Source organism: Artemia sp. Qi Xiang Cuo, chromosome 10 (genome assembly GCF_049724085.1).
Source record: "Artemia sp. Qi Xiang Cuo chromosome 10, ASM4972408v1, whole genome shotgun sequence".
NCBI lineage: Eukaryota > Metazoa > Arthropoda > Branchiopoda > Anostraca > Artemiidae > Artemia > Artemia sp. Qi Xiang Cuo.
In genome coordinates this window covers 22,317,676-22,341,767 of record NC_142803.1, presented here as the reverse complement: position 1 = coordinate 22,341,767, position 24,092 = coordinate 22,317,676, and the positions used below count along the sequence as shown (strand labels likewise).

Below are 24,092 nucleotides of genomic sequence, written 5' to 3'. Positions count from 1 at the left end.
CAAAAGCAACTGGGAGGTGTGAAAGTGAATAAAGGATTATTGACCAAATCTGTGAGAAAGAACATTTATTTCTACCCATATATTACCATACCTGCTTATATTTGATATTAAGTTTCATTTTAAGAGGTTTTCCCTGGTGTTTCACTTTATTTACCTGTTTTTTGATGTTAGAAAATTTTTATTTTCTATTCCCAAGGGACTTGTCCTTGGTTTGCTAATAAACAGCTGTTTGTTTGTTTGTAAATAAGCTTCTTCTTCTTCTATTTAACAGCAGGCGGGCTTTTCAGTAACACTATTTAGCCCTTTTCCTTTTGCTTCACTCTGTGGGCTACAGAGCTACTGGCTTGATTGCCTCATATTTATTAGATATATTCAGATATCTTTCAGCAGATCTTTCGACTCTAGGAGTTCAAATATAAGATGATAGATGTCGATTTCTATGCTCTGTGTGCAAGTATAGTTGGCTAGGTTCTTGACTGATAGTGGGATTTTGTGGTGTTTGAAGTATTTTAACAGTTTAGAAAGCAAGGTATGTTGTGCAGACGTCAGCATATTACATTCAAATAGGCAATGGTCAATTGTTTCATTATTCATATTACAATGCCTGCAAAGGGGGGACAGGGGAATTAACCACTTGAATTAGAAATCTTATAAGAGAATGCAAGGAAATTTAGTCCATTTGTTCTAGAACGAATTCTATGATAAATTTTAGAAAGATACTTATTGTGAAAGGGTGAAATGATAGGATTAATCTTATTAAAATTAATATCTGATAGCCTCCATCTGTAAATATCTCTAATTGTGATTGGTCTCCCACTTGGCTGGCCAATATTTATAGCATTTTTTGCTATTTCATCAACCTGATGATTACCACTTATGCCAGAGTGGCTAGGAATGTACTGAAAGTAAGTGTTTAAACCACTTGAAGCAAGATTATCAATAATACTGAGACAATGATAAGTGTCAATATCCAACTTATATTGAGGAGTTGAGGCCAGCAACTCAAGGCTTGATAAAGAGTCGGAATAGATGATAATATTATTCAAATTTTCAATCAAAGATTGGTTTTGCTTAAGGTGTTCTAGTGCCATGATTATGGCATTTAACTCAGCAGACATTATAGATAAATTATTAAATAATCTCTCGCCCATTGCAATTTTCAGGTGAGGAAGGAAAACACCACTTGCAACCTTCTCATTCATTTTTGACCCATCAACAAACATTTGGAAGTGATTTTTATAGGTAATTGTATTAAGTTCTGCAAATTTTTTCTGAACAAAAGCAATGGGGGTTAAATCTTTATTCCATTTTGAAAATCCAGTATTTACTATGGGAAATGACCAATTCCATGGAGGGGATTCGGGGAAAGTAGGTGCAATAGACTTTGCTGGTACAGGGAACTTCTTTTGAATATTGGCATACTCATCTGCAATACCTCTATACATGGCTGGATTTCTTAACCAATTATGTAATGTGTGTGAGCTATTTGATTCAATTTTTGTGAGATGTTTTATCAAGAGAAAGCTACGTCTATCCCTTATTGTTGTTAATCCACTCTCCATAAGCTGAAACTTGGTGCTTGTGGGTTTCCTAAGACCAAATATGAGACGTATTATATCATTTTGTGTTGTTTCAATTTTTTGCATCTGGGTCTTTGCACATGCACCATATACAATGAGCCCATAGTCAATATGGGGTCTTATATGTGATTTATAAAACTGGAGTAAGGTTTTCTCCTTACAACCCCAGGGTGTGGAAAGAAGTCTTTTTAGTATATTTGCTTTTCTATAACTTTTTTTTATTGTGTTTGAAATGTGGAGGTGGAATTTAAGTTTTTTGTCAAGCCTGAGACTTAGGTAATTAATATGATTATCTTCTGGAATTGTTGTTTTATTTAGAGTTAGTTTTGCATTAACATGGTTTCGCTTCCTGTGAAATTGGATTATTTTTGACTGAATTTATTGATTATTTTTTTGATTATTTTTGATTAACTTATTGTAAATAAGCTCCTATTTAACAGCAGGCGGGCTTTTCAGTATAACTATTTAGCCCTTTTCCTTTTGCTTCACTCTGTGGGCTACAGAGCTACTGGCTTGATTGCCTCGTATTTATTAGATATATTCAGATATCTTTTAGCAGATCTTTCGACTCTAGGAGTTGAAATATAAGATGATAGATGTCGATTTCTATGCTCTGTGTGCAGGTACAGTTGGCTAGGCTCTTGGCTGATAGTGGGATTTTGTGGTGTTTGAAGTATTTTAACAGTTTACAAAGCAAGGTATGTTGTGCAGACGTCAGCATATTACATTCAAATAGGCAATGGTCAATTGTTTCATTATTCATATTACAATGCCTGCAAAGAGGGGACAGGGGAATTGAACCACTTGAATTAGAAAGCTTATATGAGAATGAAGGAAATTTAGTCCATTTGTTCCAGAACGAATTCTATGATAAATTTTGGAAAGATACTTATTGGGAAAGGGGGAAAGGATAGGATTAATCTTATTAAAATTAATATCTGATAGCCTCCATCGGTAAATATCTCTAATTAGGATTGGTCTCCCACTTCGCTGGTCAATATTTATAGCATTTTTTGCTATTTCATCAACCCGATGCTTACCACTTATGCCAGAGTGGCTAAGAATGTACCGAAAGTAAGTTTTTATGCCACGTGAAGCAAGATTATCAATAATACTGAGACAATGATAAGTGTCAATGTCCAACTTATATTGAGGAGCTGAGGCCAGCAACTCAAGGCTTGATAAAGAGTCGGAATAGATGATAATATTATTCGAATTTGCAATCAAAGGTTTGTTTTGCTTAAGGTGTTCTAATGCCATGATTATGGCATTTAACTCAGCAGACATTATAGATAAATTATTAAATAATCTCTCTCCCATTGCAATTTTCAGGTGAGGAAGGAAAACACCACTTGCAACTTTCTCATTCATTTTTGACCCATCAACAAACATTTGGAAGTGATCATAGGAAATTGTATTAAGTTCTGCAAATTTTTTCTGGACAAAAGCAATGGGGGTTAAATCTTTATTCCATTTTGAAAATTCAGTATTTATTATGGGAAATGATCAATTCCATGGAGGGGATTGGGGGAAAGTAGGTGCAATAGACTTTGCTGGTACAGGAAACTTCTTTTGAATATTGGCATACTCATCTGCAATACCTCTATACATGGCTGGATTTCTTAACCAATTATGTAATGTGTGTGAGCTATTTGATTCAATTTTCGTAAGATGTTTTATCAAGAGAAAGCTACGTGTCTCTCCCTTATTGTTGTTAACCCACTCTCCATAAGCAGAAACTTGGTGCTTGTGGGTTTCCTAAGACCAAATATGAGACGTATTATATCATTTTGTGTTGTTTCAATTTTTTGCATCTGGGTCTTTGCACATGCACCATAGACAATGAGCCCATAGTCAATATGGGGTCTTATATGTGATTTATAAAACTGGAGTAAGGTTTTCTCCTTACAACCCCAGGGTGTGGAAAGAAGTCTTTTTAGTATATTTGCTTTTCTATAACATTTTTTTATTGTGTTTGAAATGTGGAGGTGGAAATTAAGTTTTTGGTCAAGCATGAGACCTAGGTAATTAATATTATTATCTTCTGGAATAGTTGTTTTATTTAGAGTTAGTTTTGCATTAACATGGTTCCGCTTCCGGTGAAATTGGATTATTTTTGACTTGGTGGGTGCAATGGGTAAATCTGAATGTTGAGAGAATTTTTCAAACTGGAAAAGTGACTTTTGCAGATTTGACTGTGCTATCTGAAAGGTGGTGCCAGATGACCATAGCACCAGATCATCAGCATATTGTAGATTCGTGTGGGGTAGGTTCATGTCCCAGAGATATAGGGCAAATAGGAGGCAACTGAGGACTGCTCCCTGAGGTAGGCCTTTGGATATTATCTTTTGGGGTGAAGAGGCTGAACCAACACAAACAATGAAACTGTTGAGGAGTGGTATTTCCTGAATCCAGTTTGAGTGTGTGGGATCATGTTATTTTTCTCAACAAACCAGAGGAGTCTGTGATAAATCATTTTCTCCATTATTTTCCCCATCACAGGTGTAATCATTATGGGCCTATAAGACTCAGGGTTATCTTTTGGTTTATTTTTCTTTAGGATTGGTAGGAGGGACGAACATTTCCATATATTGGGGAACCTAGAAGATACCCAAGCGTGATTATAACATTTTATCAGTTCTTGTTTGTATGAAGGTGTGATATTCTTTATCCATGTAGGGTGTATATTGTCATAGCTACTGCTAGTTTTGGACCTAATATGATGTATTGCATTATTCAATTCCTGGATTGAAAATGAATTAGTTATGTAATCGGATCCTGGGCGTGGTTGTTAACTATGGTTCATAGGAATTTTGGACAGTTTGCTTTGATTATTTGATGTTAGCTTATTAAAAAAAAGATTTGCAAATAGGTTAGCCTTTTCATTATCATTGTCATAATGGGTATTATTATGTATAAGCTCATACAGGAGTGGGTTGGGAGAAGTCTTTTTTCCACATATGTGGCTTATGACTTTATGTATAATTGGCTCATTTGTTTCTCTGGAGATTATTTGCAAAATTATTCCAGTATTTATATTTAGCATCTATTATAGTCCTTTTTAGATTAGATTCTGCTTGTAATTTTTTTAAATATGTAGTAGGTGTTGGTTTTTTTATGAATTCTTTCATAGCTGCCTTTTTTATCCTCCATTTATTTAGGCACTCATTTGTCCACCATGCTTTAGGAATTTGTTTAGGGAATGTTTTCTTAGGTGTTGTCCTGGGGATAGCATGATTAGCTGTATTTATTAATAAAGATGTCAACGCTTCAGCATGTGTGTCAACTGTTGTGTTAGAAATGCATGAACTTTGGGTGAAACTTGTAATTTCATCATTTAGCTTATTTTGGAAAATAGACCAATTTGCTTTAGTGTTGATATATTTGGATGTATGAGATAAAGTTTCAGCAGGTTCATTTAGGGAGCAAACTATAGCAAAGTGGTCTGTACATAGACTATCAATTTTATTTATGTAAATTTTGTTCAAAAAATTTAAAGACACAATTTGTAGGTCAATTGTGGAGAAATTGCCACTTTTGGGGTTGAAATAAGTATTCAGGTTTGGAGGGGTAGAAACAACTAATTCATTATTATTTGAAGTCATATGCTCAATAAATTTATCAGCTTTATTTGCAGGTCTATTCCCCCACAAAAGGCTGTGGGCATTGAAATCACCACAAATAATGATATTTTTTAACATATTAGAATTATTTATATAATTAAAGAAATCCTTGGCATCTGTAGTTTGGCCATTAGGGTTATAAAAGCTTATTATGTAGGTTTTTAAATTATTCAGCCAAACACTTATACCAATTACATCAACATCATTTTCAAAATCTGGAAAATTGATGCCACAAAATTTTATATTATTATTAACTAATAAAGCTACACCACCTCCTTTTCTCTCTGAAGATCTATCCTTTCTCAGGATAGTATATCCCAGAGACTTAATTTGTTGATTTTGGGTTAAATGAGTTTCCTGGAGGCAAGCAATATTAATTGAATTATTATTCATAAATGATATTAGTTCATTTAGCTTGTTTTCTCTGAGTGATCTTACATTCCATTAGAGTATTGATAAATGTTGTGGTGTTGATTTATTTTTCAAATGACTGTGTATCAATGTTCAGCTTTGTTAACAGTAAAGCAAGATCTTTTTTTGCTTGAATGAGCATATCATCTGGGATGTCGATTTTTGCCAATTCTGCAATAATTTTTGTTTTCTGTAGTGGATGTATGTTCATGGCCTGAACTGCATTACAGTTTAGAATGAATAAACATATGTTTGGGGATTGCATTTTTGGTTGTACATCCTGTTTGTTGGTTAAGGGATTGATTCCTGGTAGTGTTTCTGGTTTGTTTCTTCTTGGGAGGGAGGGCCAGGCTGGCCTCATCTCACCGGACAAGGAGGCTTGTTGGCTTGGGGATTCCTTCTGATAGGGATTTGAGCTAGGGGGCTTAGAAGATGGTGTTTTATAGGGGGTGCTTGATGCATTGGGGGCATTTGACTTGGGGGTTTTGGTTGGTTTCATTACAGGCTGTCTTTGGTAGTGTTGGGCAGCATTTGCTTCCAGTGCTGCAAAGGGGTATGGGAGGGCCTTCTCTGTTGATATTTGGAGTGTTAGAGCTCTTTTCGTGTATGCAAGGCATAATGATTTATTTCTAGATTCATGTGGGCCTTTGCAATTGATGCATGTAGGCTGAGTGTTATTGCAAGTTGTCAGCTCTTTAGGATGGAAACATTTACAATTACTACACTCTTGGAGAATTTCATTGCATTTGTTTGTCGTGTGTCCCAGTTTGAAACACTTCTGACACTGAATAAGCTTAGGTTTGTATTCCTTGTGTGGTTTGATTTGCCCAAATAGGAATAATTTTTCTGGGATATCAATTTTATCCTTCAGTGTGAATAAGAAGGATCTACTAGTTTTTAGGCCATTAGAGTTGGGTTTTCCAAGTTGGGTAACATCTTCAACTGGGATTGTGTTTCCAGCCCTATCTGAAAGGCCTTCTTTTAACTCCTGAGTAGATATCTCTGGGGGAACATTGTAAACAACTATTTTTGTTGGTGATTGTTTTGGGTTCCAATTAGATGCAATAATTGGGTTATTCAGAAGGGATTTAAGGTTAATTATTGTATCTGCTGATTTCTGATCTTCTACAGCTATTAGCAGAGATCCATCACGGTTAATGTTAAGAGAGAACATTGATTTTAGCAGTTTAAAAATTGCAACTCTTATTGCAGAGATCATTTTTATTTCAAGGGGGGTAGTGGGAGTAATTTTAAGGTAAATTCCTAAGTTTTTGGAGGGAGGATCCTGGGCAGGGAGAGGGGAAATGCTTTTAATTGGGGAGATTTTTTTCCTTTTTTAGAACTTCTAGAGAGGACCTCTTGAAACCCATTATCATTTATGGTTACATTAGCCCCTACACTTATCATTGTCCTATTCTCCGAATTGGAGCTATCATTAGAACTTTGAGATAGCGTGCTTGACCAGCCAGGATGGGTATCTTTCACTATGACACTTTCACTGGAATTTGATTTGGGATCTGGGGGGACTTTTTTTTTGGAGGACTTCTAATCATCGCCTATTGGAAAAAGCTTTAAACACAGAAATAAAACTAAAACAATAAGGGAAAATAGATGATATCAAACCGTCTGCACTATACTATGGGGGAGGATAAACACCACAGTATAGCCCTGAGGATGTCTTGAGCAGAGTTGGTTTGGTACAACTGCTTATTAGAATAGATAAAAATCACAAGAAAATATATTTCGATTTTCTTAAAAGGTTGCTGCTGCTGCTGGATAGATAGGCTGATCTTTAGAGCTATCTTTTTCTTGTTTTTGATATAGCTTTTTCTATCTTTTTTATAGCATTACCAATCTTTATTGATACTCGTTATTATCTGAAGCAAAGGGATGTCAATACAGCTTACAGCTTGTCATTATTACGGTTGATATTCAAGGCGAAATTATTTTTAACCTAAGCTATTTGAATAGCTGGTTTGAATTATATGTCTGATGAATTAAAATTTATTGGACCTAACCTAAGAGGATTTCAACCTTTACCTGGTATCACTTTCAGTGGGGCGAAAATCGCTAGATAAAATGTATAGTTTATGCAGGAATAGTATCGACTTTACTGCCTATTGGACAAACAACACACAAGACATTTGGCTTTAAAGTTCCACTTTCATCTTATTCTATTTTAAACATTATTTCACGGTTCAATATGGCAATACTGAACGAAATGTGATACGGCTCTAGAGGCTTCATAATTTTTAAACAACCGGCAGAAAAATTATAAAGATTCAAGATTCAACAACTTTACTAAAAATGATTCATGCCGGTTTTACGACCGTTTACAAATAAAGCACATATATGCTTGAAAAACGCAATCAGTAGCCTACACATTTACTAAATTATAAAACTAACCACATCATCATTGAAATAAACACAAATAAAGAACAATAAAAAAAAGAGATGATAATAATAATTACTGACTAATAAATTATGAGAAAAAAAAATAAAATAAATAAATAATAAAAAATAATATAATAGAACAAATATATTAATAACAGAACAAAAAAAAATTACCTAATTTGCCCTCTCTCGTCTTCCAGCCCCGCACTCACCAAACGCCCGCAAGGAGATGCTTCTTTAGCCGGTTTTTAAATTGCGGGACACTTTCCGCTTCCCGAATTGAGTCTGGAAAAGTATTCCAGACCACCGGCAAGGTCTGGAAAAGTATTCCATACCTTGCCACATGGCTAGAACGAACCGTGCTTCTTGGCTCACTTACTAAGTCTCCAGCATTTCTCGTAGCATATCCATGATAAAATGAATTCAAACAAAAAACTTACTAAAAACATGAGGCGCTAAACCATTCAAAGTCTGAAACACAAATATACCAATCTGAAAATCTCTAATCTGACCTACATTTAAAATCCTAAGTATCCTAAAAATCGATACTGTACTTAAAACTCCTGTATCATACTTACCAATTAATCTCACTGCATTATTTTGCTGAATCTGCACTCATTTAAAATTGCACGTAAAATTACTAGCCCAAATCATGCATCCATTATTTATATACAGCGCAATCAAAGAATGGTATAAAAGAACTAAAATATGAGAAGGTAAATTTGTTGAAAACGTCTTAAAATCCCAAGACAACGGGCTACCTTACACGCAACCACATCACCGTGTCTTCTCCAGCTGAGGTTCTGATCGAGAATGAATCCTAGGTGACGCACTTCCTCAACCCGCTTTAGTACATCACCATTTATTGCTATTTCACTGGGAAGATTTGGGGATACACCAGTCCGACTAAACAGAACATAGTTACTCTTTGCCGCGTTAATGCTAAGTAAGCTAATGCCTACAAAGTCACAACCCTTGCAGAGCTCTGTTTGCTTTCTGGACCGATTCTTCAAGAGTCTTCGCTGCCACAACAAGTGCTGTATCGTCGGCGAAAGATGTCATAGACGCACCAGGAATATAAAGAAAGGAATATAAAAGAAAGGCAGTCAAAAATGATGGACACTGGAGTCCAATTAAGATTTCATGACGATTTATTTAATACTACGGCAAAAGAAAAGAAAACTAAAAAAGAGAAGAAAGTTTTCAAAAGGAGTTATAATAAACAAATACAGTCAAAGATAGGGGACAAAGGAGTCCAGTTTAGAGTTACTGATGATTTGATGTACACGATTGGGAAATTTGAGATAAGTAGAGATGAAAAGAGAAATGCAAAAAAAGAGACAACATTTGGAGATTCAGCCTTCAGTGGCGAGTAATAAAAAATTGGATGGGCTGTGCCTAGCTAACATAAATAATAGGGGGGACAAGGAGGGCCAAAACCCATAGGGATTAAAACAAGATGATTAGAAAATAGTGATGGACGTCCTACAACAGGATGGGGAAAAGTTGCGAGATATTTAATGTCGGGTTGGATTGGAAAAGCTTGGAAAGGAATCTGAGATTAGTCCTATCAACTCCAAGGGAGATTGGTCTCTTTTGCGGGGGAGGAGCCCCTTTGGGGAGCCATGAATGATGGACGATCCAGTCAACGTACAACTGGTTGGCCAGTTGTGACCCTGTTACCGAGATTTAGCCTCTCTGATCTGGAGTCCTTGGGGGATAATCTCTCCAAGTCACTTCATATCTCACCCAAACTTTTGTCCAGTAACCCTATTCATAGTTGTTACTCTTTATGGGAATCGACAATTATTTCCGGCAAACCTTATCCAGTATCCAAATTTCATCTTCAATTAGTATCAACGCCTATCCTTCATTCGATTATTTTAGGGGATGGGACCCAGTAAAAAGCAATTCAAGGTTCGCTCAGATTTTTACTTCATTTCCCTGAACCCCTATCGTTTTCAGAGGGCTGTGTATTTTCGGCCTTAAATTATTTGAAATTATGAGAAGGGGCAATTTATATTTTAAGTGAGAGGTGGTGTTGTTTCCACCGATGGAAATTAAGAGGCTAGTGCAGCCAATTTTTCATTATGGCTGGCATCATCGAATGTGCCAAAAACTGATTCTCTGCTCCTCTCAAATGTAAATTCTTGAGAGCAAGAAAAGTAGTATGTTTGATTGTGCTGAGCACGATCATTTTCTGTGAAACTTGGGGATTTCTATTTTCAAAAAAGGCGGATGCCAAACGATAGAGACCATGTTGGTTCTACATTAGAGACGTGTGGATGACGACAGATCCTGAGCCAAGCGGTGAAAGTACAGGCACTGGTGGAAGAAAGAAGACAAATGGAGTTTGCAAAGTTGAAGTTAAGTGTTATATTTGTAAAGGTGGACCATCGTGGTGCATGGGTGGTCATTTATCTTACGGGGGGAGGTGTTGGGATTCCACCCCTTGTTTCCTTCCTTTTCAGATAAATGATCTATTTTCTATTCAGTAAATATGTTTGCTTACAAAGTAAAGTTCAATTGTATGTTAACACTTGTCACCAAAGCAATAATTTTACAAGAGAAAGTAAATTGTTTTGATTTTAATTCAGTATGATTCATCGCATGGGCTTGCTAAAATTCAAGTCATTGATTCTGAAAGTACGTGTAGGACAAATTCAATTGAGGGACCTGATATATTTGATTTGGCTGCGTCACACTGAGCCACACCCCAAGTGCCAAGATTCATTAAGTGTCCTAATATTATTTAGTTAGTCTGTACTGAGAGTCTACGTTGAGACCCCGTGTGGGGATCTATATATGTGTTTTTTGTGAGATTGCATTTCTTTTGGAAGATTACAAGTAAGCTATTTTCTATAGCTGTGTAGACTATTTTCCCAAGAACCAAAACAGGGTAGAAGACGAGTTGCGAGATACCGTCAATTATGATATCGACAGGGGGAGGGGTCCGTTTACCTTCCGAGGAGATAGCTAAAGATTTCAGTGGTGACCCAGGCTGGGTGCACCCTTGGCCTTAGAGTTTGGCCATTTGACTGTTCGATTACTTTATCATAACCAGGGGCAGGGTATATTGTAAATTGGATACCGGTGCCACCAGGGGCTTTCCCCTCCAATAAGTGGTGTAGCACCAATTTTGCACCAATAAGTGGTGACACCCGTACCTTATCACCCAGATACTTCTAAAGATTTAAATACAGAGTTTTCGTCACTTGTTATTGAGAACAACTTGTTGTTGAAAAGATAAGAGCGACAAGGGTTCATTTGGTTGGTTTCCCTTCTTTTGGGGCTTATTGGTGCGTTCGGATTGTTTTTGGAGGTAATCGAAGCATCTTTGAAGTTTACTCAGCAAGGGAAGTGTTGATTCCTGCTCTCAACTGGTCTCCACGGTTTGAGGGATCACTCTCGGCAGGGACAACTGGCGCTTGCATCAGGTGACCAACCCTTTTCTGCTTGTCTAGTCAGTGAATCACTTATACAGAATACTGATTACTTTAGGGGAACAAGTGTAAAGGTCATGCTTAATCAGCCCCATGGATGAACTAGCACCAACAGCAGACTTATTTGCATGAGTGCTGAATTTAATTTATTATCATTGATTCCAGGATCTTGCTCAGTATTTACAGAGGAAAGTGGGTGACCTGAGAAATAATAAATGCGACAAGGGTTCGTCTGGTCGGTTTTGTTTCTTTTGGGGCTTTTTCATGCTTTCGGATTGTTTTTGGAGGGGATAGAAGCATATTTGAAGTTTACTCAGGAAGGGAAGTGTTGATCCCTGCTCACCTGGTCCCCACAGTGTGAGATATATCTCTCCCGTCAGGGACACTAGCGCTTGCATCAGGTGATCAACCCTCTTGTGCTTGCTTGGTCAGTAAGTCGACACTAGGATGTAAATTCAAATTTGTCAAAACAAAAACTATATTGGCAATGACAACCAGGGCTTCCACTCTCGAATCTTAAAATTTGAGGACAAGTCTTAAAAATTCGAGGAGTTTTTGGGGACAAGTGTTCAAGATTCGGGGAAAAAGAAAATGGAATTTCTTTGGGAAAATTTGAGAGCCAGAATTGGTTTTAGCCTCGCTTCAAGGCTCAAGTAGGGCTTGGATCAGCGTAGTAAATCAAACCATTTACAGAGTAGGTCTTAGAGCTAGGGCACGGGATTGAAAACCATAGCTGAAAACACTTATTGCTGATATTGCGGTGAAAACTTAAAAATTGTTTAAGAAAAAGAGTGAACACATTTGAACTGTAAATACCAGTAGCAGTTTTTGATTAAGTAATTAATCTCGGTAATTCATTAATAATAATTAAAAACAAATACTGTTTGCGGTTTTTAAATAGGTAAATTAAACAGACAAAATTCAGCCTATAAGTATGGGACAACATTAAAACTTAAAACAAATAAGAACTAAATTAAACAAGTCAATTTAAACTTAAATTAAAAAGAGAATTTGACGACAATTGACACATTATTGGTTTTTCATACTGATTCTAAAGTTTTAGGTGTTTACCCCCCCTCCGGAAAATCCCCCCGCAGAAAAAAACGTGTTAAGAATCCAATAAACACGTGAAGAACTGCACCTAAAATCTAATGAAATCCTAATGATAAACAGGGCTTCGTTGCCTTGTGAGATATTGCTCACTCCGTGAGAAATGTTTAAACTTTAGTTTTTTGGGGTTGAAGGGGCAAAAAAAGGCACCTATGTTAGGTAAGGTTACGTATTTAATATACGTTAGGCTTTACCCCCACCCCCTGCAATGTGCAAATATATAGCCAAAATTTGTTTTTAAACTAATATATTTTTATCATACTTTGTTTTAGTTCATTAGCATTAACGAAATTTCACTTATCGCGTGTTTACTGAATTCTTAACAATTACCAAGACCGAAAAAAAAATCCCCCCTTACAAAAATACACCCCACAGAAAATACTCCCCCGATGAAAATACCCCCCCCCCCCACGGAAAATACAATATGAAAATAACCAACCAACCAACCCCTGCAGAACCTACCCCCTCGACACATACATTTTGTTCATTGTTTGTTTCTACTATGCTTTCCTTTTCATTGGTTACCTTATAATTACTATATAGTCACCGATTAACCCCCAACCCCTCCCACCAAATATGCGGCCAACCATGTTCCAAATATAGTACTTATTGCAGTCTCATTTTTATATCAGCCCATCTAATGCCTGGACATGATAGCAACAGGCTACAAATCATATACAAGTTACTTGTTCTTTTTCTTCACACTAACATTATTTGGCATTATTAACCAACAGTTTGTGATAAATAAGTCCAAAAATAATACAAAAAACTTGACAAGAAAACAATATGAACCTAATAACCAAATTTTTACCTGAAGCTGTAGTGGAAATTTTCTCATGAACAATATTTTTGGGGTCACTTCCATTTAAATTCCTTATTCCCCGACCTTGTAAATAGTCTATAGCTAAGTTTTGCCTCATTAGGAGGGGGAGGGGGTGGTGCATTTTATATGGTAAGAATATGGTATTTAGGGATAGTTCTCAAGAAGAAATAATTATACAACAATTTCTTTATATTATTTTGTTTTTATCTCAGAATTAGCCTTCATACTGGGTTACTAATTGTTCAAGCATTAGAGGTTGTAAAGGTAGGCCTATATATTTAAACAAGTTTACTTGGCCATCCCGAATTTGAGCAGAACACATTTTCTTTAAAATTTCCTTAGCCTAACTAACAGCTTTGCAAGACCGTAAAAAATTATAAAACTGCAGTTTAAAATATTACACCCACTGAAAATATTACACGGGTGAAGTGACCTGAATAATAATTGTGAGGGGAGTGCTGGGTGAATTGAGGATAAAAGGCGGTATGTAAAATACGATTCTCAGATAAAAAAGAAAAGAACTTAAATTTTACACACCCAATGAAAGACAACTTTAAATGGTAAGAATTCCCGGCAAAAAGATCAATTCCTTCAAGATATTATGCATTCAATCATTAAGTATTAAACTTAATAAAGTATGTCCAAAACCAAAAATAGCAAAAGAAAACAAAATTTAAACTTAGGATTCGGCTTTCAAAACAATTGGTCCTCTTTAGAAGTTCAATTTCAAAACCCAAAATCCAACTGAGCGTTCCGTTAAACAACTTTAAGTATAATTCTTGGCTAATTTTGTCAAGATTGTCTTGAACACGAATCACATAAATGTAACAATCTTATAGCATTTGGAACAGGGTTGCCACCGTCAGTAGGATTTTACTAGATCTAGTAAAAAAAAATCTAGTAAATTTAGAGGATCTAGTAAATTTCCCGAAATCTAGTAAAAAGTTTATAATAAACAAAACTTTTTTTTATTTTCCATGAATTCAGGAAAAAAAATTATCGTAAACATATGACAATTTACAATTTTTGCTTGTCTGTTTTACAGTTTACAATTTTGCTTGTCTGTCTCAGAGACAGACAAGCAGTCACCTATTTTCATAAACAGACACTTCACTTCCGGCGTCTAAAGGTCGACAAAATCAGCTTTCTGTGTATCAAACCTTACCAACTAAAAATGAAGCTATAATGACGCTTGGATTTGTGATGATTGGGAATCTATTGGAATCAAAACAAACCACCCAAGGTGATTAGGTGAATCTCCTCTGTTTGAAAATTTTTATTGAGAAAAAAGGAGCATGTTGAGAGAAATTAAAAGTAAGTAGAAATGTAACATTATATATATATATATATATATATATATATATATATATATATATATATATATATATATATATATATATATATATATATATTTGAGTATTTAGTAAAAACAGATGCGATCTAGTAAATTTTTCCTCTCCGATTTAGTAAATTCTTCCAGGTCAGGGTGGCAACCCTGTTCCCAGGGTGAGGCCTTACCATTGCACTTAGGATTGACTGACCTCTGTGCTTACCCCAACGGGGGCACTCGAGAGCGCAATTTTGGGTAGTGGGGGACTGCGTTCGCGAGGACTTCTGACCAGGGTTACCATCGAGGCTACGTTCGTACCATTTTTTGGTACGTTTTACGATACGGTCCTTAAAACGTTAAGTTTTTGAATTTATGTTACAGTTTTGAATAATGAGTAAGTTTAACATTTTTTTCCCCGTGAAAAATTCTGCTGTTCCAATTTTAATTACACTGACGAGTATCGACATTCTTTCACAGGGTTGCCATCGTTTAGTAGGATTTTACTAGATCTAGTACATTTCCTGAAATCTAGTAAAAAGTCATGATTTGTAGCAAACAAAATTTTTTTTATTTTCCATGAATTCAGGGACAAAATTTAGGAGCCATTCATTACAAAATCTGATTTCGATTACGTTAGATATTATGGCTGCTATTGCTCTCATTTTTGCGATTTCGCGTCAACCCTAGTGCTTAAAAATCTCTACTTTTCTCTCGGCTTCTTCTTGATACTCGCTTTGAAACGCAAACTATTTAAAATCAGGACTGGTATGCCGGCTTAATTTGGTTTTAGGAAATTTTCCCAGACTCTCCTAACAGCTGCTACGTTTGTTAATTAGCCTTGACCCTTTTTAAAGACGCTGCTGGAATTTAAATTTTTTCACACTTGCCCAAGTACTTTCTGACTCTGCAGCTTGCCCCATTCAAGTGCTGGAGCAGATAGACAGTTCTTGATATTCATAAAAACTAAAAACCGGAATTGGCTAAATGTCTCGAGTGTTTGGTCCCTGATGAAAACTAAGCAACTTGTCCTCAGGTCGTCAAGTGGAGTACTTGACTGGGTGATCCCCCGCAATTTGACTCGGGCTATCAAGAAATGGAAACAATTAGATCCCTTCAGTAAGAATTCGACACTAGTGGATACTTTAAATTCGGATGAGACCGAAGACGATTAAAGCTTTTTAAGTGCGACTTTTTTTAATTATGACTACATATTTTTCTTCTTACTTTTCAATTTGTATGATTTGCCTGACCTGAAGAATTGACACAATTATGTTTTTTTAAACTAATTATTGTATGTTACACAAGTTTTCTTTTTCTTGGCAGCCCTAGTCCAAATTGAGGTGTAGTTTTTAATTTACACATTTTCACAGCTAAAGCTCTAGCCGATTACTTCATTTCCGCTCTGAACAGACATAGATTGTATTGGTTTTTGACTCCCTTGAATAAGAACAAGAGAGAATCCAGAAAAAATCATTTCGAAAAAAACCTAAATTAATTGCTTTAGAATTTGCCAAAAATCTTTGTAAGCAGCTTATCCCTTATTTAAAAACCAGCCCAATTAGTGTTTTAAAAGTGGCAAATTTCCTCTTAAAAATGCAAAATTGAAGGGATTAGATTTCAAACCTAAAACAAGAAACCGGGGGACAAATTTCAAAAGCCGTCACTCTCAAACCCACCTCAGATTCTAAGCACTCCATCGCCTGAATTGCTTCGTGAATATGAGTTGTGGCTGTTTTTCTTTCTTGATTATTTTTTAATTTTTTAATATATCTGAATTTTATGACCTGAAGACCATTGATAAATTTAAAGCCGGGCTTCACCAGCAGGATTTATTCCAGACTATTGTTGGACGTCTTGGATACACCACATCTGTAATATGAAGCCTATCCAGTAGTACATCCAAATGATAAAAAAAGGATTTTTGAACTTATAGGTTTCTGGAATTCCAATCATACAATGAAAACGAAAGAAAAGAGAAATAGATAAAAAAAAGAAGAAAAAAGAAAACAAGATTGTGGAAATCTTATTGATTACATCGTATAGTAAAAATCCATGCTTGATGGTGCGCGTGCGGCGGTAGCCGCACGTGCAAAAATTTTTTTTTGAGTATTTAGTAAAAACAGATGCGATTTAGTAAATTTTTCCTCTCAGATTTAGTAAATTCTTCCAGGAATTCGAAATGCATTAATCTAAATCCAGGAAAATTACACTTTTGTGAAAATATGAAGAACCGTCTATACTTAAATTGTATTGGCCTGGTTTTTATGCAAAGTAACACAGGAGACAAAAATTAATGAACAAGAGAGTAGTAAAAAAATATGGTATGTAAAGTAATTTTTGCTAAGAATAGTCACTAGGGGTGGCACCGTGATTGAATGATTTTCTAGGAAATATCGGGGAACCAAATTTTTTATGGGGAGACACATAAATTTTCGGGGAAATCCCCAGAAATTCGGAGATAGTGGTAACCCTGATGGCACCAGCGAGGGAGGACTTTCGAAATCTGAAAAATGTTGAACAGGCTAGCTTATTCCAGGCTTTAAATTTTACAATAACATATGGTTTGTTGATCAACAATGATGATAGATTCCTGAACATGGATTTTTTTAACTTTGTTTTCAACTTGCACAAATTAATTTATGCTACATAAAAGATGTTCACTCAGGAAGTTTATTACAGTAAAGTCATTGCAATAAGCTACAATGAATGTAAGGCTGGTGTTGGTTTAATTTGCTTTTGTTTTCAAAGACACTGGCATATTTTGGTAAATGTTTTACCTACAAATAAAGTGAATATTTCACTGAATGCCTTTTTTTATGCTCTTTACAATTATAATAGGCCTAGCCTAATCATTCTTGTCAGAAATGAATTTTACCCCCACCCCTATTTATACATTTCAGAGTATATGTTTGCAAATTAGGGGGGTGGGCCCCCACCCCCCAAATGTGCAAATATATACCCTGAATTGGTATATATAGGGGTCAGGGCTAAAATTCATTTCCAACAAAATGGTTATTATATTTGTAAAGAGCATAAAAAAAGGCATTGAGTGGTATATTCACTTTATTTGTAATTCAATAATATGATTTGGTAAAAATTTACCCATATTTTTTGTCACCAGGCATTCTCTATAAAAATTAAATAGGCCTATTGATATCTGCCAAGTTTGGTGACAACACTTGAAAGTAGGGCAAAGTGCAGTGCTTAGTTGGAAAGATAGGCCTTGTAACAAATTTATGTTATTTTCTAGGTAAGCATAAGAAATAAGAAAACTGAAGTAGTAGCCTAGCTAAAACTTTTATAATGCCATTGTTGAGAGTCAAACTCTTTTCCTCAAATGCATCAGATCAAAATTTTGAGGTTGCCATTTTGTTCATAATAGTTAAAAGATGAACTTACTATGACTATTTATTCTACCACCCATTACTCTTGTCTTTCTGGTTATTGTTTCTTCACAGTTGATTCAATTTTCAGGTACATGGGTTGAAGCAATATATAAAAATTCAAGCAAGAGAACCAAATTTAATCCTAATTTAGTTCTTTACCATGGTGGTTCCAATGGTGTACTTTTGTTTTGCTCTAATGCCATTCTTGAGAATTTTAAAGTTCTTCCCCCAAAAATTTACATATTTGTTTTAAAACAATACTTTAATATAAAAAATTATAGCAATAATTCCTGAATCAGCTACAAGTGGCATTTTTTCTCACAAAACAGTTATTTCTATAACAGATTCTTAAACTTGTTGTTATTATTGGTTATGTTGAGCCTCTTTAAAGATTAAAAATGTAAGTTCCCATGAATCTATTATTTTTAGAAATAGCATAAAAAGGCATCAAGTGATGTTTTTACTTTCTAGCTAAAATATATGAAAGAACAAGAATTTATTGCCAACAAATAATAGCTCAAAATATATATTCTCAAGGAATTTTCTATATCCCTTCCTCCAGTTAATTGTTTACCATTTGCTGTTAAATTAACAAAGAGATGAAAGTTGTAGTATTAAAAATCTATTGAGTTGGTTTATAAATAATATAAAAAAAATTCTGCATTTTTTGTATTCAAATGCCAGGAAGTCAATTATAATTCCAAAAGGACTAGTCATAGGTGCCAAAATGAGATATTTTGTTTATTTACATTTGGAGGTTTTGAAGTCACAGTTTACAATAAACTGAGGCTAAAGTTGTAACTAGGATGTTTCAAAATATTTAATAATATGCAGCATTTATCTTCAGTGTTTAGTACAACTTGTATTAAGAATGTTTCTGCTGTTCTAAGTGTAAATCTTAGGCTACTAATTTAATTGAAAGTCTAAGAGAGAAATAGGGTAAATAAATGTGTCACATTTGGGGTTTGATCTCAATTGAAGTTAGTATTTCAGGCCTTTATAGGTCAATAATTAGAATTTCACTATTGTTGTAGATGTTTAAACAAGGATTTTTGTCTTGTTTGTATTTCCCCCAGTAAGCCATGGAGGCAATATGGAAGTTGTGAAAGAGATCATCCAGTTAAAAATGCTGAATTTTTGCATTATTAATGAGTATATAGACAGCTGATTGATTTTGATGAAATCCGTTATCATTGGCAAGTGTATGCAAGTTTAGAAAAGAGCAAGGGATCATGCTGAAAAATTGATTGTTGAATTTGGGTTTTCTGAGAATCCCCAGAGAGTCTTTCTTTTGTTTTGCGTTTGTATATTTGACTTTGGGGGGGGGGGAGGGTAAATGGCAACTTGTTTTTACAGACATGTGCATTTACCATCTGAACAGGTGATATTATTCTCCCTCATTGTGCAGCTTGGAGAAATCTAAGGATTTCTCCTTGTGAACCTCCAGAATTCATTATTGAATTTTTTTCTATATTATATAGTGACCAGGTGCAGTTGGGTGATCAGTTGCTTCCCAGTTGAGTATACTCTCTAGAGAACACTCAGTATCCAGTTTTTGTTAGAAAACATCAATGGATTCAATAGTAATGGTGTCTTCAGAGAGTTTATTCCAACTGATGACAATTATTGAGGAAAAGAATTAAGTGTAGATTCTGGATAGGGTAGACTGCTTAACAAGTTTCAGTTGATAACCTCTGGTTCTTGAATTAGGACCAACAACTGGAAATAATGCTGGGAGAATATTAGCCTGCATTAACTTATAGGTTACAATTGTATCACCTCTATTTCTCCTTTTATCTATTTTGTTGGAAGTTTCAATTTCGCTAGTATTGCAAGGTAGGAAAGCTCCCACATGCTGGATATCACTTTGGTTGCATGTCTCTTCTCATCTTCTAAAACTTTTTGTCTTTTTTTTTGACAAGGGAAGACTAGAGACATTCCAACTTTAAGCTTGGGACAAACAAGTCCCTTATAGGGTAAAGATGCTGATGATTGAACTGTGCAATTTTGGAACCCCTATTGAAAATTTCCTTCAAAACAGAATAACTCTGCTTAGCCTTGACTTGGAGCGCCATTTTTGTATTTCAACAATAGGAAACTTTGACACTATCCACTACACCCAGGTAAGAAAAGAATATTTAATTCAGTCAGTTTCCTGTTTTTGACAAGAAAGGATCTCCCAACAATTTTTCAGGTATGCAACGTTCCAACTGCTGTTACTTGGATATTTGTTGCAAAAAAAAGTTGGGATTAAAACCAATGCATACAGATACATCTGATTTCATCTTAAATTTATTCACATTAGCTTTTTCTTGAAAAAAAAAATTGCAACAAATATTATGTTGTTTAAACTAGGTGCCAAGTGTCGAAAATTCACATTTAATGTAGTGGAATACAAGGCACACTAAAAATGTTCCTTTAGTCAAATTCAAACGTAGATAATGGCTTCTATAAATTGATTTATTTCTTTTGCAAATATTTTGTAGCAACCTTGTCAAAATTTTTGACAGACAGCACCAGGCCCTGCCAAAATATAGGTGACTCACTGAACTTCACTGAACATGTAAAACAGATGAGAAATAATTGGTATCAAAATATAGCTGTTGGATTTATGGGTGCCAGCTACTGCCAAAAAGTTCATAGTTGAACCACAGCTTGACAAATACTATGCAATTTTCTTTAGTGACAAAAAAAAAGTTAGCTGCCATATTCTGTCAGTAAGATTCTGGACTTTCCTGACAAAGGGCAGTCCAAATTAAAATTTTTCAAGTGGATTAGAATCACAGATAACAGTTTAAAATGGCCAAATGTTGATGATATTTACACTGTCAACAATTAAAAAATCTTTGCTGGGCCATTAAAGCTGACAGGCAGTGGGCCATTTCCGATAGCATTTGTAGATGCTATTCCTGTTTCACATATATAACACTTAGAAAAAAGAAGATTTATGTGATCTAGGTAAAAATATCACACTCCTTATGATTTAACCAATTTTGTTATACTAAATACTACATACTTGAAACAATTTTGTTAGTTTTATTACTTCTACGTTTTGAATACTTTTAGACATTAAATGAAGTTGAAGAGAAACAAAGGAACAAGAATATACCTGTTGAATACACCAGGTTCTACCCACAGGTATTCCCCAAGTATTTTGACACCTGTCAAATGTATCAGGTTCCGCCCACAGGTATTCCGCAAGTATTTCAACACATGTCAAATTTGGTTCTGACTTGCATCAAAAACAGGTAACTTTTTTGTTGTATTAAACTTGTTGGTAAAAATGTTTTAATTTCAGAAAATCAACATTTTGTACCTTTTTCAGATAAAACTTCAAACTTTTCATCAAACAATTAGATTCCTAGAGGTTTTTTGTACATACTGAAACCCTTTTCAAACCAAAAGTCTTTAAATTAGGACTTCTGGAGTAGAAAACTGTTTTGTTTTTTTTGCAAAACTGTTGAATCTTTGGTACCTTTACCCTACAGACTGATGACTTTAGGGGAGAAAGTGGGAATGATACATTTAATCAGTCCCACTGTTGAACTTTCACCAGCAGCAGACTTATTAGCTTGAATACTGGATTTTTTTAAAATGTCAATTTTCTTTTTAATGTCAATTTTCAAGATCTTGCTAATTCTTCACACAAGAGATTGGGTTGCCTGAGAAAAAATAAGAGCAACAAGGATTAATTTTCCTGCAGTGAATGACATGGCAGTTTGCAAGATTGAATTCAAGAAGCCAAGCCTCAGCCCAATGGCAAAACAGTCCAAGATTATTTTTTAGAAGGGTATGACATAGCTGGTCCAATAAGCTGTAAATTTTAGTATTGAGCATTAGTTTACTACTGATGGTGGAAAGAGAATCCATGATAAAGATAATAAACAATGTAGGACCCAAAACACTTTCCTGAGGAAGTCCACTCAAAACATGCTTAGATGCAGAAAGAATGCAGTTACCAGAGCCATTAAATAACTGATTTCATTGAGATTGTAGATAAAGAAAAGAGATTGAAGATCAAGGATCCATAGCAAGGATTTCACTTCAGGCTCAACTGTAAGTTGTTTGTTACAAACTTTGTCAAAACCTATAAAAAAGTCAGGTAGAAGCATGTCAGCAGGTACCCCTGTATCAAGTAACATAGTGATGTAGTCATATGATTCATGGAGATTGGTATCAACAGATCTTCTAGATTGAAAGCCATGCAGCGAGCTGTGCAAGAGATTATTTTGCTTCAAGATGTCTCTAACATCCTCAGCCAGTTTTTCCTCAAACCTTCTCTTCATCTCCTTGATTTGGTTAGTCATCTGGTTATGAAAAGTTTTGAAGACTTGATAATTTCCTAAGGTTTTCTTTCTTTTTTTCTGGCAATTCCATGTTCCATTATTTCTGTTAATTAACTTACTTATTTCAGTAGTTCAAAAAGGTAAATTTTAGGCTGGTTTTGCCCATTAATTCTGGTGCAAGACTTTTCAGCATCCCAAATTTCAGTTTTCACATTAGACCAACTCACATCAATATCATCAGTAATAATTGAATTGAATTTATTTGTAACCCGTTGAAATACAATGATGAACGGAGTATAAAAAAAAAATAAAAAGAAAAAGCAAAAGAAAATGACGGATAATGACAAATAAAATGAAATTAAAACTCATAGAACAATTGCACAAGCATAGTAATAAACCAGAAAATGACAACACAAGCCAAAGTAACAAGCACATAGACAAGCACGAATTAAACAAAGATAAAACTTATGGAACAAGCACACAAGCATAATAATAAACCAAACCATCATACTGTATATATAACAAACACAAAAACAGTAAACTTGAAAGACCTATTGTTTTAAAATGGAACACCATGGGTGTCCATTTATTCCCCTATTGTAAGCTGCAATGCATCTGCCGATGGCAGCATTGGGGTCAATTAGGCCGTATTTCCTATTGGCCCAAGAATTACTTGCCCAGGGGGGAAGGCTGTGAAGATATTTAGCATACCGGTAATAAATTTGTCGGAGTTGCTTTGATTCTGTTGCCGAAAAGGTACGCCAAAAAGGTGCAAGGTATAAAAAATTTGGGAGCGCATATGAGTTATATAATTTAGCTAGCAGCTGGCGATTAAAAGGAAGTTTATTCGAAACTATGCCACCGTAGGCACTGGACGTCCGGAGCTGGAAATAGCGTACGAGAAGCTTTTTAGTTGCTTTAAGGGAGTTACCAATTGGGAGGCCAAGATAATTTATTTCCAATTTAGGAGCAACCAATAATCCATTAAGATCAATATTAAATCCTTTGGGAACTGGGCCCCAGTTGAACTGGGCTCCAGTTTAACCCCACTTCTGACTTTTCAGCATTAAATGTAAGATTTATTTTTGAATACTCTCAACTCAAAAGGGAAAATTTTTTCTCAAACGCCAGTACCGTTTGGCTGGGGTTTAAGACATCGTCCGCATAAGCAATAAGAGACACATCTGTCCCTTCTAAAATACAGGAAGAAACTGCTTGAGATTTTGCGTCAAGAATACAGTTGTTAAACACAATTGGGCATGTAAGGGCGCCTTGCCTTACTCTGCGACGAACAGGCATGGTTATCTTTGTAATTACTCCATGAGGCGGATTAATAGTGACAGTTAAATGATTATACATATCATACAAAGCACAAATAATACAGGTACTAACCCAGCGTTTATACAATTCAGTGAGGATATGCGCGTGAATTATCAAATCAAACGCACGACTGACATCATGGCTCCCCAGAAAAAGTGGCTCTCCAGATTTAACAGCATCAGTCAAAACTAACGATAGTGCCGTCAGTGCATGAGCGCAACCTATTCCTTTCTAGAAACCAAATTGGTGTGTGGGCATCTAACAGTTATTAACCAGCTCAGGCATCATCAAGTTCTCAAAAGTTTTACAAAAAGTTGTAGCTACCATTATTAGCCGATATGAGGAGCACTCATTTAGAGGTTTATTTTTTTTAGGGACAGGAGTAA

General features: G+C 35.3%; 1 protein-coding gene and 1 long non-coding RNA gene across 2 annotated transcripts in view; one reads left to right on the top strand and one right to left on the bottom strand.

Annotated features, from left to right (window-relative positions):
- LOC148947582 (uncharacterized) overlaps positions 1-24,092 on the bottom strand; it is a 140,850-nt gene that overhangs the window by 15,346 nt on the left and 101,412 nt on the right. The gene's annotated exons all lie outside the window — the stretch shown is intronic.
- The window catches only part of LOC148947583 (uncharacterized), a 111,189-nt gene that overhangs the window by 31,700 nt on the left and 55,397 nt on the right, over positions 1-24,092 (top strand). The window lies entirely within an intron of this gene.